The sequence below is a fragment of the Manis pentadactyla genome, chromosome 5, assembly GCF_030020395.1.
Source record: "Manis pentadactyla isolate mManPen7 chromosome 5, mManPen7.hap1, whole genome shotgun sequence".
Lineage (NCBI taxonomy): Eukaryota > Metazoa > Chordata > Mammalia > Pholidota > Manidae > Manis > Manis pentadactyla.
Genome location: NC_080023.1, coordinates 152,428,473 through 152,434,472, shown reverse-complemented (window position 1 = coordinate 152,434,472; position 6,000 = coordinate 152,428,473).

Here is a 6,000-nt window from a genome sequence, read left to right as displayed (position 1 = left end):
GGGCATGGGTGGGAATCTTAGAATTCTGCTTATCATAGCTGCAGATTCTCAAGTCTGTATCTCCGTCCTGAGTTGTATGTCCAGCTGTCATCTCCACTGGGATACCTAATTGGCACCTCAAATTTGGCATGTCTAAAGACAAATTCTTGTTTCCATAGTGCTCCAAAGCCTGCTCCCCCACCCCACATCATTGCAGCTCATATTACTAAAAGGCTGACAACCTCTTGGTCATCCATGACTCTCCTTTTCCTCATAGCATAATATCACATATATCCTGTTGGTTCTACCTTCAGAATGTGTCCTATGTCCTATCATTTCTCACCTTTTCTATGGCCACCTTCCTGATCCCAGCCCCCATCATCTATTGCCTGGTACCCTGTACCACCCTCCTCATTGGACTCCTTTCTCTTTTGCCCTAGTCATAGTCTCATCATCCACAAAGCAGCCAGGGGGATCTGGTTAAACTATAAATTAGACCATGACCTGCCTCTGCTCAAAACTCTCCAGTGGTCCCCATCTCATCCAGACTAAAAGCCAAAGTCCTTTGCACAGCCTGTGAAGCCTAATGGGCTCTGGCCTGTGGCCCATGATATGGAACGCATCTCCTAGCCTCAGTAGGGCTGGGAGAACACAGAGGAGTCATTTAATCCATACATTGAGTGGAGTGTAGTTGGGTCCCTCCTGGAGGAGGTGATATTTAAGCTGTGACTGAAACCTCAGGAGTTTGCTCTGGTTTTAGAACATGGCTACAAGTTCTTATCAACTTTCTTCCCCTCAGATCTGAGTTGGCCTTCACGATTCACTTGTAACCAATAGGATGCAGCAGATGGAAGCTGTAGATGTCTACACTGAACCACATGTATTAAGTCCAACAACTGTAAGACCATCATGTGGAGAAAAAGCCAAAACACATGGAGAGACCACGTGTAGGTGCTCCAGGTGATGCAGACATCTGCCCAGGTGCCAGATACATGAATGAAGAAGCCTCCAGATTCCAGCCCTCAGTCATTCAAGTCACTCCCAGCTGAAGAAATGTCTTCCCAGCTGCAGGTCAGCCATCATGCAGCAGAAACAAGCCATTCTCTCTTGCCCTGTCTGAATTCCAGACCCACTGAGTCCATGAGCATACTGAAATGGTGGTTATTCACAGTACTAAGTTTGGGGTCAGTTTGTTTTGCAGCAATTATAACTAGAAGAGTAGGATAGGCAGATTCAGATGAAGGATGAAGGAGGTTGCAGGCGAAGGAAAAAGCTTTCCAGTAACAGCATATGGGAAGACTCGGCAGGAGAAGATGACATGGGAAGAAGTTAGCAGTGGCTGGAGGTGCGGTAGGAAAGAGATGGACTGGCAAGCACATGATGGACCTTAAAGGCTGGACTTGATCCGAGTCTCCATACTGCAGCCAGAGGGGTCTTTTGAAAAACAACCCCGAGCACCACTGAAAACCTTTCGGTGGCTCCCTAATACCTTCAGGATAAAGTCTAAAGTTCTTGGCCTGGCATTCAAGGCCTTCTACAGTTAACTACTTTACTGTTTTACAGACTTTAGTTATGAGCTCTATCCTAAAACTACCTAAGCCATGCCAGGCCACTCCCCATGGCAATGCCCTCCTATGCCATTTTCCTTCGGTCTTGTTGAGAAATTGGAGGGAGTTGGGGCTAATCCCCTTGCCTTTTTGAGGCTTCAGTTTCTCCACCTGTACAGTCAGGTGGCTAGACTAGAAAAGTCTTGAAGAACATATCCAGCTTGGTATTTTTGAGCCTATGAAAAGGAGGGAGAAAGGTGCTTTCAGTCAAACCTGCCTGTCTAGCTTCTAGGTTGCCTAGCAATGGATGCCAACCCTCTCCCCCATCCTTGGAGGTTTCTTAGCAACCCAATTTCTCGCCCTCAGTTGTTTTCAGGGTTTCCTGTTAACTCAATGTCAAATTCTGTTCTTTCTCTTCCCCACAAAAAATCTGAGGCCAGAGATCTCTTTGGAGACCTGGATACAAACCCAGAATGGAAAGAGGCCTGGTGGGATCAGTGGAGGATTTGCTGTGTGACTTAAAGAAGCAGCCTGACATCTCTGGCTTTTATTGCAGACTATGAGCACCTGTGAGGTGCTCCTTAAGGAGCTCTTCTCTTGTGTGTGTTTGACTCAACTACTAAATTTCTTAACACTCTCTCAACAGATCTTTAACACCTGCCAGTCACTGTCTTAAGGGTTGGGAATTCATCAATGAGCCCAACAGCCAAAAAAGTGTCTTACTTACTTCATTTAGCGTTATGTCCACAAGGTTCATCCATGTTGTAGCACATGTCAGAATCTCCTTTCTTTTCAAGACTGAACAGCATTCCATTGTATGTGTATAGAACACATTTTGTTTATCCATTCATCCACTGACAAACATTTGGATTGCTTCCACGTCAGCTATTCTTAATAATACTGATAGGAAAAGGATGTACAAATACCTCTTCAAGATACCCTGCTTTCAGTTGTTTTGCATCTACCCAGAAGTGGGATTGCTGGATCATACGGTAATTCTATTTTTAATTTATCAAGGAATTGCCATACTGTTTTCCATAGCAGCTACACCATTTTACATTCTCACCAATAATGCATAAACGTCCTGATTTCTCCACATCCTCACCAACACACTATTTTCTGTTTCTGCTTTTGTTTTTTGGATAGTAGCCATGCTAATGGATACAAGGTGCCTAGGATCATTTTGAGGTTCAGTCATGGGCTTGTTAGCCCAGGCTTGTGATTCCTTGGCAGTACAATTGTCTTAAAATTTTTGGCTTATTATCCATTTGACTCTAGCCAGTTTCCTGTCTAGAATCATACCCACAAAATTTTTCAATACATAATTCTTAGATCTGCACTATTTATTTGCTTTCTTACCCACCAAAACTCTCTTAATTTAATGGCAGCTATTCAGCTATCAAGACTAATAGGTGGTAAAGCCACACCTCTATTATGTTCTTGGTGCTGATCATTTTATCCAAAAAAAGAGAAGTTTTACAGAGTATTTTTCATTCCAAGCCTTTCAAAATCCAATCTCTTACTTCAATTAACTGTAGACCAACATACATTAATCAAGAGAGAAGCTTTGTAAATAGTATGAAGGCCACACACTTAACCTAATCTTTGACCTGAAACATTTTAATGAATTAATGAATTTAATTGAGCCCAGTGCCTTTCCAAAGCTCACCTCTGTCTAGTTGGGGTCAACGAGGATTAGACTTTTCCACTTCTGCAAGGACCTAAATTTCTGAACTCTATTTCTTTTTATTTCTGTTTGCAAACCAGGCAGTTTTTTCCTGAGCACACCGCTCTCTTGAATATTTGGACAAATGCAGTCAAAGGTGCCCATATAATCTGCTTTCCAAGTTACTGCAGTAGAAGTTTTACCAAATGATTTGCTTCTTCATAACAAGAATGGCCAACTTTCCTGCCTGCTGCTCTAACCAGTAAAGTACTGCCACATATTTTGGTTTTGATTATATAAGGACCCTACCTCTGGTACCAATGTCTTTATCAGTCAGGATATAGGCTGGACTAGACATAGTAACAAATGAATTCTAAAGTATCCATGGATTGACACAATAAAGGCTTGTTTTTTACTGAAACATATTCTGATATTGTGTCTCTCCAGAGTGGCTGTCCTCCACTCAGGGACTCACAATCAAGTCACCTTCTATATTATGACTCTACTATGTCAATGTGTAGCCTCCACAATTGTCATGGCAGGAGAAGAGGTAACTGGAGGGATATGCACCAGCTCTTAAACGCCCCAGCAATTCTAAAACTTATTTGACATTTCTCCTACTCAGAATTGGGGAGTATGCCTCCTCCCCTTGAATCTAGCCCCTGACCAACAGGATAAAGTAGAAGTGATACTTGTCAGTTTCTAGACTCTAAAGAAATTTGCAGTTTTCACCTCCTCTTCCCTGTGATACTCATTCTTGGGATCCAGCTACCCGGACGAGGAAACTTGAGAAACTGTGAGAGCGTCCCACACAGACAAGAAAGGAATCTCCTGGCCTTCAGCCCCCACTGAACTCTCACCTACCAGCCATTACCAACTTGCCAGCCATGTGAATGACCCTTGTTGGGAGTGGGTCCTTATAATTCATAGTCAAACTACCCCAGCTGATGCTGAGTGGCACAGATTCTAACCTTCCTGCTGGGCCTGCCCAAATTACGGATGTGTAAGCAAACTAACCACTGTTGTTAAGTCAGTACATTTTGGGTTGGTTTGTTATGTGGCAATAGCCCCCAAAACAAATGCTTTGGCCCAGAAATGACACGCATCACTCTATTCAGAGCTCAATGGCTAAAACTAACCACGTGGCTTTGTCTAACTTCAAGGGGACTGGGAAATACATGTGAAGCACGTGGAAATTTGGCAAGCAGTCTATGTTTCTACCACAGAGTTTAAGTAAAACCTCTTTGACAAGGTAATATTTGAGCAGAGATCTGAATAAAGACAGAAGCTAGCTATGCAGGTATCTGGAGAAAAAACAATAGTGGGAGAGAAGCAAATAAGTGCCGAGGCTCTGGAGCCTTGAGGTAGGAATTTGCCAAGTGCGCTTGGTTCCTTCAAGGAGAAGCAAGGAGGCCAGTGTGGCTGGAATCCAGTGAGTGAGGGAATGGAAGAAAGGATAAAGAAGGTAAGTAAGGTTATGGGGGAGGAGGCAATTATAGGCCATAGTAAGGACTGGTTTGGGGTACCCATTGCTGCATACAAACCATCTCACAACTTAGCTTAAACAACACTATTTTATTATCTCTCAAGATTCTGTGTGTTTAACAGATTCAGGGGACTGGTTCTTATGCTCATGTGATGTCATATGGGAACTCAAGTGGGCAGGAACATCATGTGACTCACTCACATGATGTTGTCCAATACAGGAGTAGTTGGTGCTAGCTGTGGGCTGGAGGTTTGGCTGGGGCTATCAACTGGAGGGAGCACCTACATGTGGCCTCTCCATGTGTCTTTGACTTCTTCGGCCAGGGGACTGGGGTCCAGGTGCATGCTTTCCATAACTGAGTATTCAAGAGGGGGAAGAGGAAGCTGGCCCTCTTGAAAGCTAGGCCCCGAACTGGCACAGCGTGATTTCCCCATGTTCTCTCGGTTACAGCAGTTGCTGGACCAGCTCAGAATGAGGAGAAATAAACTCCACCTGTTGAAGGGCAGAGTGACCATCTTTAATCTTCCACAGTCTTTTCCTTTTACCCTGAGTAAGCTGAGATGCCATTGGAGGGATACCAGCAGGGAAGTAAGTGAATCTGATTGACACTTTGGGATCATCATGGCTGCAATACAGAGAAGAAACCACTAGGGGCAGGGCCAAAGCCATCTGGGAATGGGATGGACAGCAAATCTCAGATGGCCATCACGTCCAAAGCAGGGCCCTGGCAGCAAGGTTTGTCCCACTGACAATATGATGCAGATGAATGTGGCTATTCAAACTTAAATTTAAAGTAATTAAAATTTTAAAAAACTTAGAATCCAGTTTCTCAGTGATGCTAGCCACATTTCAAATGTTTAATAGCCCAATATGGCCAGGGGTACTGTATACCAGAACAGATATAGAACATTCCCATCTTTGCAGAAACTTCTATTGCACAGCATTGGCTTATATCTTCTCATCTCCTAACAAGGTTCTACATTTAGAATCTTTAACCACAACATCCCACACTCTGACCTCAGAATCCCTTCCTTCCCATCACCTATTTTTAGATTCCATTGAGCTACTCAGTCTGGAATCTGTGCATCTTCTCCAGCCATTGCTTCCCCTCCTGGGCTGCCTTGGTGTCCTTCCCCACTGACCCAGCCTCCATCCTACAGTTCACCATGGAATCTTCTCTCTTCCCTACTCTATGCATCCCCTCTCACTCCATCCTTCTGCTCCACCTGTCCAGGGAAACCCCCGAACCCCATTTCTCTGACACTGCCAAGTCACAGCCATGCAGATCATGGCCTCAGAGCCATGAGAGCAAATTCAGATTC